This window comes from Talpa occidentalis, unplaced genomic scaffold (genome assembly GCF_014898055.3).
Source record: "Talpa occidentalis isolate TD23 unplaced genomic scaffold, MPIMG_talOcc4v2.1 talOcc4.3, whole genome shotgun sequence".
In the NCBI taxonomy this organism is placed as follows: Eukaryota; Metazoa; Chordata; class Mammalia; order Eulipotyphla; family Talpidae; genus Talpa; species Talpa occidentalis.
The window spans coordinates 25,144,671-25,155,579 of record NW_023603184.1 but is presented as its reverse complement, the minus strand read 5'-3'; the positions used below and the strand labels follow the sequence as shown (position 1 = coordinate 25,155,579).

Here is a 10,909-nt window from a genome sequence, read left to right as displayed (position 1 = left end):
TCAGTTACACGTGGCTTTTAAATAACCTCCACTGTTATCATCACCCCTAATTGAATGCCAGTGGCCTTGCCAGCACAGGGTGGAGTCTGAAACTGCAGGGATCTCCCCAGTGCCCATCAGGGGCTCAGAGCATTGAATGCCCGGCAGGGGCAGGGATAGAAGGGACTGTGTAGGGAAGTTAGGAGCCCCACCCGTACCTGCCCCTGCAGCCCCTAGTAAAGCCTCAGAAGTTGCAATTAACAGGCAGCAGCCACTGCTTCAACCTGCCTTTCCCTTCCTCCCGGGGGCAGCTCTCAGAAGCTTTGCTCTTTTCCCGCAAGAAGAGATCAGAAACAGAAGCATTCGGGCTGTGCCTGGCTCTCTCCTCTCCCTGCGTGAAGTCTGTGCCCAGCCCTGCCAGGCTGTGCTTCCAATTAGGAAAGCGAGGCTGCGGCCATGGAGGGGCCGGCGTCCAGCCAGCAGCCCACCTGGCCCCCCTCCCCGATAATCAGGGCCTAATTGATGTGGGGCTTGCTAGGCAGGCAGGGCTCCTCTGGCTTCCGCAGCCCCAGCTGCTGCTCCTTGGGAAGGGGCTCAGCCCTTCGTCCCAGCAAGTTTGGAAACCATCTGGACAGAAGGTGACAGCCCGGGGCTCACAGCACTCTGGGATTTCTCCATGTCCCTGGGCAGTTGCGGGGCCCACGCTGAGCTGGGTGCTGAGCATCACAGAGGGCCTGCCAGGCCATAGCCCTGCTCCTGTGAACTCAGACCTGGACTGGTAGGTACCTTAGGCTGGTACCTTGGGCAATTTTATCCACTGGCACTGGGGTGGGGGAGGAAGTTTAGGAAGGGAGATAAGGCCTGAGGGTGAGGAGAAGGTGGGTGGAGAATAGTCGGGGCTCAGGCTGAGCCTGCCAGGGGTCTTTCCTCATCGACGCCACCTTGTTGTTGGAACTGACCCACATGGAAGAAGGCGAGGAAGGAAGGTGGGTGGAGGGGACACAGTTAACTAGCATTTTGTCATCTCAACAGTTTACCCAGTGCTTTCCAGGTGTTGTGCCCACAGCTTTGGGAAACAAGTGGGCAGGGCTGTCCTTCCCAGTCTGCAGCAGGGGAAACTGAGGCCCACAGCAGGGGACTGTTTGGCTCAGGCCGCACAGTGTGTGTCGGGGGGTAGACTGGACACCTGTCTTTTATCCTCTGGGTCCCTACCCCAGGGCTCTCGGGACCTGGCTGTGGTCATGGCCGCCACCAGAAATATCAGCCCTCACTTGGCCTGGAGAATAGTATTTGTTGCTTAAAGTGCTCACATTTGGTTGCAAATGGACTGGACTTGGGGCTGTCACTGATGTTTTATTTGGAGTTTTAGGGGAAATGGCACCAACGAGAGAGGCCACATTAGGGCTACACGGCTTTAGAAAGTATGCCAGAGGACTCCATCCAAGCAGCTCTGGTAAAGAGATGCCCCCGGCCCCTGAGGCCCCAAGGAAGTCCCCCTCTGATGAGGCAACTGAGAAAAGGGAGAACTTTTGCACATGGGTTAACATACAGAAAGGGATTTCATTTGGGACATTCATTCTCTGTAAGAACGCAACGATGAGAGAAGGATTAGAAGTACAGATTGGGGGTGGAGCTGCATTGCTGCTTAGGCTTCTGAGGTGCGAGTCGCCTGAAGCCTTCCTCCTGTGCCCTGGGCCGAACTACCTGGGACAGCGGGGCTGGTTATAACTTGAGATGGGGAGATAGAGGGATAAATCTTGAACCTGGATTGTAGGGTGGCCTTGCCTCCACCAATTAATGTCTTCTTCTAACCCGTTCCGAGGTTTCTGGGGGCCTTGGTTCTCTAGGAGGTGTTGGTGGAAGGGCCTCACCTAGAGGCCCAGAACTGAGTTGATGGGCTGCTGATCATCCCCCCTGGGAAGTAGCCATGCCCCTGTTTTGCAGACCAGAAAGTCAAGAGAACAAAAACTGGGTGACCATAGGGAAAAGAAATGCTTTCCCCAACCTCCCCCTCCATGCCAGACCTTCTCCTGACCACTGTCCTCCCTACTTCTGACAAAGGATGGCATTGTCTACCTACTGGGTCAGAACCAAGGCACTCACTGACTCATGATCACGTCTTTAGTGGATCCCAACTCAGGTTCATGCTGTCTTGCTGACCCCGACATGAGCCCTGAGTCCTGTGCCCACCTGTCTTCTGCTCACCCCTATGGCTTCATGTCCTGGGAGGGGAAATGACCCAGAGCTTCTCCTGGGGGTTCTCGCTCTTTCCTCAGACCCTCCTGAGAGCACATATTCAAATTTGAGAAAGTGACAGGTGCCCTGGAGACCGGATAGCACGAGCTCAGTCCAGTCACTCAGAGCACTGCCTGGGGCATTAGGTCTCGCACAGCTGTTCATAGAGCAGAGCTCTGGTTTCCGTTCTGTTTGGCTCCCCCAGAAGCCCCACCAGGAAAGGGGGGGGCTGTTACACAGCATAGGATACAGGCATTCCTGGGTCCCCAGCAAAAATCATCTCTAATGGCACCACAGCCTCACCCTTAACCTAGAATGGTTATTAACATATTAATTAATATTTAAAAACTCATTATGCCTTGATGATGGCTTCTTTAAGCTGCTTTTATATTAATTGCAGCCACCCAGGAGCGATAACCATACTTATATGGCAAAATGGAGTCGTTCTACTTAATTACCAAGGAGGTTTTACAGGCAGATTTCAAAGCCCACAAACAGAGAGTTGATGTGATGTCTTCCTTTTAGATTTTCTGTTAAATTGAATGCTGTAATGGCTAAAAAGTTGTTTCTTACGTGGAGATGAAACCTTTTCATTAGTCCCCTGCTTTCTCCCCATTCTGCAAGGCAGCAGCACCTGGTCTTCCTGGGCCCACCTGAGGAGAGCCTGTCTTGAGGCTGCAGATGGAAGGGACAGAGGGACACTCTAACATCTACCAGCCCCCGCCCCTGTCCAACAACCCCGAAGCTGAGGTCCCAGGTCTGGAAGTCCTTTTCCCCTTGGCACTGTCTTCCTTGGAGCCCAGGACTGAGGCCCGAGTGCCCTGTCCGTGGTGGACAACAGTCTTCTGGGTGGGCTACGCCTTCCACCCTTCAGTTCTCTGGGGGGATCCTGCCATAGCACCCCTCCTCCCTGTGACCTGCAGGCTTACTCCTGAGCCATTAGCCCCTAAACCAGCACCCAGCTCTGTCTTGGGGTCCTGCAGCCACTACCCACTGGCTTTGCCCAGGCCTGCTTCATCCGGTGACAGCAGGACGGCACTTCACAGTCTGGTGAGACAGTTGCGGATGGTGAAGGGGATGGGAGAGCAGCCACAGCAGCCACTGCCATCCTTCCTGCCTGGCTGGCCGGTCCCTGTCCTCCGTCCCTGAGTGACTCAGCATATTAGGATTGGATGGAGGGCACAGCTTGGCACCAGATGCTTGGTGATATTTGCCTCACTGATGCCCCCTTCAGGCTCCAAGGTGATGGAGGGGGGTGTCCATGGTGGCATGGAGGCTTCAGGTCAGCTGGAGGACTGAGGCCAGGGCCCCGTGGGCCCGGCGAGGCATCGGTCTAGGCAGATCGGTCTAGGCAGCCAGTAGAAGGTGTGATTGCAAACAATGTGCCTGGAAAATGATCCCATCCCCTGGCCATCCCTTCTGGGTCCTGCCCCAAAGAAGCCCTCCAGGGCAGCGATGGAGTTAAATGGTGCTGAGAAAAGGAATCAGCTTACTGTGCTTTAGAAATTATGGTGATGTGACAAGCAGGGAAATTGGTGCATGCCTCCCTGGCTGCTGATGGCACCAGAATTCATCCATCACCAGCAGCACCAGGGGTGCTCTTAGGGGTCCCCTGTGGCTCTCCGGGCAGTTGCCCAGCATGGCTGGGCCTGAGGAGGCCAAGGCTAGAGTGGGGCTGAGTCAGGACTGAGGTCTCAGGGTCTCAGAGGGAAGTCAAAAGGTAGGGCAGGAGTGAGGCCTATTTATGGCTTGTCTGTGGCCAATCAGGGTCAGTTTGAGGTAAGAGTGGATTCAGGTCAAATGAGGTGTCCCTGTCAGTTTAGGACAGGGTTCAGGATTAGGGAATAGAATCGGAGTTTGATTTGGGGGGATGGATATTCTGTCATGGATAAGGGTATGGTTGGGGTTGCAGTAGGGGATGTGTGTGTGTGTTGGGGGGTTCCTTGTTTAATTATCATGCTGTCTGGGGACCCAGAGAGAGGATATGACCAGACATCCCGGGGGTTCACTCCAGCCCGCCTTGGGCCCCTTCAGGGGTATCCTCTAGTTTTCAGCCCAGTGTGCTGAGTTTTTTCTTGTCCTGGTCCCAGGGCCATCTCCATTTTCCCCATGTCCCAAACATTTTCTGAGACATTGGGAAGCTCTGAAACTCCAGGTCTCCAGTCGTTGGTGTTGCTGCCAGTGTGGACAGTGCAGTGCCGTCTCCAAAGGACAGGGATTCTTGGTTCTCTCTCTTCCCTCTCCCCTCCCTGCTCATGGCCGCCAGCCCACACCTGCCATTGAGCTGCAAACCCTGTTTCTGGCCAGGTGGAAGTTTGACTCTAGGTCTTAGGGAGGAAACTTTAACTTCTCTGTTGGCAGCACTTGACTCCCAGCCCCTCCTTCAGCCGCCCTACGTCCTCCTTCAGACTTAGGCAGAGCCGCTCTGTGACTGGCCCCTGTAATGGGCCACTCCTTTCTTCACTCTCCCTTGATGACCCCCCTGTCAAGGTCCCTTCCTGGGGCTAAATCAGGGTGAGTCCTCCCTCATTTCAATCCCAAACTTGACCTTTGGAGATTTTGTCTCCAGGCCGCACACAGGACCCTCTCTGAGCAGACCCTTCCTGCTCTGGCTGTGTGAGAATGGGATGGGAGATGTAGCAGTGGGTGGTCTGACCTCCCCCTCTCCAGTGCCACAGGCCTCTGGGTCCATTCCCAGTGCCGTGAGCTGTTGGGGTCTGCCTCTCCACCCATACCCCCACTTTGAGTTCTTTTTGTTTTTCCATGATTTCTCCAAAATGGGCCTTGCTCTTCCTCACACTACCTTGCCTCCTGCTATGGGAATCTGGGCCCTGTTCACCCACTGTGTATCCTGGGGAGAGTGGGTGTGGCGGGCGCTCCGACTGCAGACTCCCCAGTCAGGGATCCAAATCCTGCTTACCACTTGCCAGCGGGATAGCCTTTGGCAAGTCACATGACTGCTCCAAGCTTCTGTTTCCTCAGTTTTAAAATGGGAATAACAATATGCCCTGCCTGGCTGTTCTGCTTTGAGTTTTAAGTGAGACAAGGCATGTGAAGTGTAGTGCACACTATAGGTGCTCAATAAATAGCTGAAACTTGCAGCATCTCTCCTGAGCATGCTCACAACTCCCTGGGGCCAGATGAGATTGATAGTGCCAGGGCTCGTTAAGAAGGTGCTCCCAGGAGAAGCTTGTAAGTACTGGAGGGGAGGGGTGCGGCCAAGCTGATGAGGGGTGGATGGGGTGCGGATTGCAGACTCTTTCAGTTCCCTGGAGAGCAGTGCCATTCCAATCCTGCAGGGGGCACTCTGGAGCAAAGTGCTGATTCCTAGTTGCCTAAGTAGGGCCAAGGGAGCTGGGTTGTCATACTCCAGTCCCTGTTGTATGAAAAAGGACCACATGGTGGTTAATTTCATGTGTCCACTTGGTTGGGCTAAAGGATGCCCAGATACTTGTCAAACGTATTTCTGGTGTGTTCGTGGGGGTGTTTTCAGAAAATGATTAGTATTGATATTTGAACTGGGTGAAGGTCCAATCTTTTGAGGGTCTAAGTAGAATAAAAAGATGGAGCAAGGACAAATTTGCTTTCTTGAGCTGAGACATCCATCTTCTCCTGTCCTCAGACATTGCTGCTCCTGGTTCTCTGGCTTTGGACTCAGACTGGGAGTTAGTACACCATCAGCGTCCCTGCCTCGCAGGCCTGTGGATTCAGACCGAGTCATACCACCATCTTTCCTGGTTCTCCGGTTTGCAGATGACAGGTAAGGGACATTTCAGCCTCCATGACCAGCTGAATCAATTCCTAGAATGAATCTCCTCTTACATATATGTGTGCATGATGTGTAGATATGTCTATTTCCTATTGGTTCTGTTTCTCTGGAGAATCCTGATTAACAGCCCAGCTCAGAGACGTCAGCTCCACACAGCTGGCTTAGCACTTCTGGGGAAGCCACCTGGGGAGTTGTACATGAGGTGAACAGAGGCTCATGCTCACCAAAGCTAGCGAGAAGTTCACAGAAATGGTAAAGAAGACACAAGGGGGCTTGGGCAGAGCATTCTGTGTCACTATGCTGACTCTGGATATGGGGCCCAACTCCTGAGGCTTGGGATGGCTTAGAGGCAGCCAGTTTGGGCTGATGTAGGAGCTAACCCCACACTGGTCAGATTCTGGGGATGAAAGGCTCCAGGTGCAAAGGCTTCTCCAAGAAGGGAAAAATACCAATAGTGATAGGAGCAAACAGGAAGCAAAGCAGCAGGTCAGCTGTTGCAGCCCCAGCTGCTCCCCAGTATGGAAGCACAGGGCAAGTGGAGCCAGTCACCTAGAGCGCTTTAGAGGCCTCCCCATGAAGGGGATAATTTCCTCTCCTCTCAGGGCCTAGACTGAGAACAAGGCCAGGTGTGAGGGTCCTTGTTCCCCAGGGGCCAAGGCAGAGTGGTCACCCCAGGCAGCGAAAAATGGCAGAGGAAGGCATTTAGGTGACTGAGCCTGAGGGCAGCCTCACAGTGCCCCCTCCTCCTGCCACACACACACACACACACACACTGTCCTGAAAGGGCAGGAGTGCTGGGGAGATCCATGACAGTTTCAGACGCATCTGCAGTTCGTGGCCTACTGCAGGCTGCAGAGTGGGGGTCTGGTGAGTGTTGCTGGTCAAGCATCTTGGTTTCTTGGCCCTTTTGGAGCGGGGCTGGACTGAGCTTTAACTCCATGATGGGGTCACATGTCTGGTTCTGGCCAGAGAGGCAAGCACAGAAGTGACAGGTTCCATTTCCAGAATGGAGCACATCACTTCTGAAGTGAACCCCACCCAGCTCTTTCCCCTGCTGTTGCCACTAGTCATGTTGCAATGGGGGCTGCCTTGTCCGCCTGCGTAGGAGGGAGCACCACGGTGTGGGGCAGAGCAGGCTGACTTGTGACAAACACTTCACAGGCGCTGAAGTAAACTGTGCTGCGCATCCCTGAGATTTGGGGGCAGTTTGTTGTCACGGCGTAACCTAGCTTACACTGGCCAGGACAGGGCTCAAGGACTCAGCATTTCCCTGGGGCTGGTTGAGCCGCGCCGAGACCAGTGAGCACATGGACCTGGTCCCTTTCCACTGTGAGAGGCACAGGCTGCCCCAGCACTTGGCTGCCATCGTAGGTAGAAGGATGGAGAATGAAGTGAAAGCGGAGAGAAACAGTCCCAATAGCTTGAGAAGACTGGGTGTTTTTGCAAAAGATGTTGCGTTAACCCTGAAAGAAACTGTTTCAAACTGGAAAAGGTGAAGCTATTGTTAATTGGTAAGTTCATGGATCTCCCGACTCCTGTCCCAGTCACCTGTGGGAATTTAAGCTGAAGAGTAAGATGAGTTATAGAAAATAAAGGTCGATGGTTTTGCACATCTGAATATAGAACATTTTGCAATTTTGTGGCTGCCCAACTTAGTTGTATCTGATTCCACAGTCCATCCTGCACTGTTCTCAGACCACACCTGTTCCCTAAAATGCTGTCCCTGCGGAGGACTTACCTGGGGAAGCAAGAAAGATGAAGGCTGGGGCTTGGGGGACATGAGGAAGCTGTCTCATATACCCAGTCTCTGTTTAAGAACTAGAGAAACCAGGGGCAAGATGAGGATGTCCTCAGGGCCAGGGAGCTAGTGAGGGCCAGGTGGGCGCATCAGAGGCCTTCCCTCACAAATGCCTTGCTCCTTCTCTTTGATCTTTTCCCAGAGCATCACCCCATATTTGCCACCAACTCTCATGCCAGGAACGTGGGTTGCCCTTGTCTTCTCCCCCACTGCATTCGGTCCTCAAGTCCTCTGATCTGACCCTTGGGCTCACCTTTCTCCTGTGCCCTGTGCCCAGGAGGCTGATGACATGACTGCTTTGGGGCAGTGTCGCTCCTCTCCCAGCTCTCAGGGTCATCAAGGGCTCACAGCACCCCTCAAATGAAGCATAGCGCCTCTTCTGTGGCACCGCACAGCTCCCCTCTCCCTGGGTTCAAGGAACTGCCCCCTCCTAATCACCTTTGTGGCCTGGGTTGAGGGGAATGGCTCCCCACCATTCCTAGCTCTAGGGTGCAATACATTCTTTCTAGATTTTCCGGACCTTACTCTCATCTGTAAAAGCTGTCCTTTGAGTCAGTTCTTTTCAGTATGCCCAGTCTGGGGGTGCCATATGCTTTCTGCCAGGACATAACAGAGAGAACCTCCCTGGAAGGACTTCGAAAGGATGGAGATAATGGATAAAGTACAAAGAGCAAACAACTAGTGCACAGCTGTCACTTAGCAGCTGGAAGTTGTAATTAACTATAACCTACTAAATGCCATGTAGCAACATTTATCCCCAACCCCAGTGCCACTTTCCTCAAAGAGGTCGCATTATTTTTCTCCTGATCATTTTAATTGTCCTTCTTGGTCTCCCTGTCTCCCTCCCTCTCCCCCTTTCTTCTGCCCTGCTGGGCTCACATCTCATCGCAATGCTCCCTGCGTGAACCTCTCAGCACCTTGGTGGAGTCTCAGCTCCCCAGCCTGGCCCACAGGTCCTTCCTGCCCGTCCTGTCCATCACACACATGATCTCCCGGTGGGGACTCTGTCCCCAACTCCCTGGGCTTCCCTCTGCCTGTGCTCTAGTTCTGTGCGCTGTGCGTGGATTTTCTTGGCAGTCTCTTTTGCTAGACTGTTAACTCCATAAAGTTCAGGAATCTGTCTTTTATCGTTTCCCCCAGCATCCAGCCAGGGCCTTGGCCCATAGGAAGTGCTCAGCACATAACAGTGGATGGAGGAAAAGGAAAAGAAAGCTTAATGACACCTTCTCTGTACCAAGCCCTGCCTGGGCATGTTAGCTTCTGTTTGCTGGAGAGTTGCTCGCTTTTAAGAGTGCTAATACAGACATGGTGGTTTTATGAACACATTAGCCAGAACTTTCTAAGTGATGTTAAGATTATAAGATTGGCCTGTCAACAGCTGCAATTTTAATGGTAGTAAGACAATAGATTTTAATTTGGCCTCTGCAAGGCCTCTTAGGGAAGCTCTAGAGATGCTTGGAGGCTGGGGCTCTATCCTCATCCTTTTTTGGGGCCAACATGGTGAAGGGTAGAGGTGGGGGAGCGGAGGGATTTGTGGGGGCAGTCTCTAGATTGACCCTTCTCTTGGGAAACCTGAGCTGAGTTGGGAACTTTCAGGTACAACCTGTGGGCTGTTTGCAGGTAGCTCCAGAGACACATGGGAAAGGTGAAAAGTTAGGTGTTGGGAGAAAGGGATGAAGCCAAAGATGGGGACCAGGAGGGCCTGCACTTTACAGGATGCCTTTAATGATGTAGTTTGGCCTTGGGGTGGGTTCAGAACCAGGAATACCAGCCAGCTGTGGCATCTGAGTCCACTCTCAGACACTGGGATATGCAATAAAGTTGACATGGACCCAAACACTCCACTGCACAAAACAAAGCCTGAAAATGACATTCATCTCTGCGAGTATAAAATAATGGTTAGGAAAATAACCATTTATAAATGGCTATAAAATATGAAGCCAGACTGTCTAGGTTTGAATATCAACTCCTTACTAGGTCTATGATCTGAGGCACATTACTTAACCTTTCTGTGCTTAGTCTTCTAGTCTTTGAAGTGGGGCTGGTGTTATTTACTTCATAAAATAATGAGGGCGAAAGGCACTAATGCTGTAAATTTCTCAGAATACTGCAGGCACATAGTAAGTGCTAAAGAAGGGTTTGCTGTTGTTTAATGAGATGAGCAGGGAAGGGTGCATTAAATAGAGGGGGTGGCATGGGGCTTGGAATGGACTGCATGAAAGTTGCAATAGATTGGGGTTTTAAAGAGTTAATATAATTTTTCCTATGTAGGAGAAGAGCAAGGCAGGACATTCAAAGCTGTGGGCAGAGCCTGAGTTTGTAATTGGATTATCCTTTGAGGGATGGTAAGGGTAGGAGGTATGTGGGGCCAGGGAGAGACAGGGGCTGGGTGGGAGATGAGACCAGGCTGAGGGGCTGGGCTCTACCCTGGAGACTAAGAAGCCATCAGAAGGTTATTTCCAGGGTCACGGGCAGAACCGTGTTCTGGAATCAGTCTGGGGCAATGGAAAGGATGGGGCTGTTGGGTGGGGAGATTGTAAAGTGGAGGGGGCAGTGCACACGCATGTACTCCCTCCCTCCCTCCCTCCCTCCCTCCCTCCCTCCCTCCCTCCCTCCCTCCCTCCCTCCCTCCCAGGTGCTCAGTGGATGGTGTATGGCTTCAGCGCCACAGCCCCTGCTCCCTCTGAGCTCTGATCTGCTGTGTTCACTCTTGGACCAGCCACCATTACCCTTTGGGTGAGCTCTCACTGGGGCCTTTTCTCTGATCTGTCAGGGCCCTGAAGCCCGTTAAAGATGTGGCCTAAATTGAAGTCCTTTTCCCATTATACTTCCCGACTCAGAGAGTGCTTGCATGGGCTTGGGCCTCAGTTCCCATCAGAAGCAGGAGAGGCAGCTCTTACGCCACACCACTGCTCTGTTCTACTTACCCTGACACACAGATTGCTTCCTTAACCCCCAGTGGCCTTCATTCTGCTTTTTGAACCGATACAGGGAAAGCCAAGTATTAAAGCTGTCCATAAAAATATTTATCATGTGCTTTTAGTATGCCAACTCTGTTACAGCCTGTGGAAGAATGCCTACCAGCTGTGTGCCCTTGGGCAACTAACTTTACCTCTTTCTGTTTTTCC

General features: G+C 52.6%; 1 protein-coding gene across 1 annotated transcript in view; it reads left to right on the top strand.

Moving 5' to 3' along the window:
- The window catches only part of LMO1 (LIM domain only 1), a 133,411-nt gene that overhangs the window by 7,968 nt on the left and 114,534 nt on the right, over positions 1–10,909 (top strand). The window contains exon 2 of the mRNA XM_037522614.1: positions 5,837–5,974. The gene's annotated coding sequence lies outside the window, so the exon portion shown is untranslated. The remainder of the gene's footprint in view (positions 1–5,836; positions 5,975–10,909) is intronic.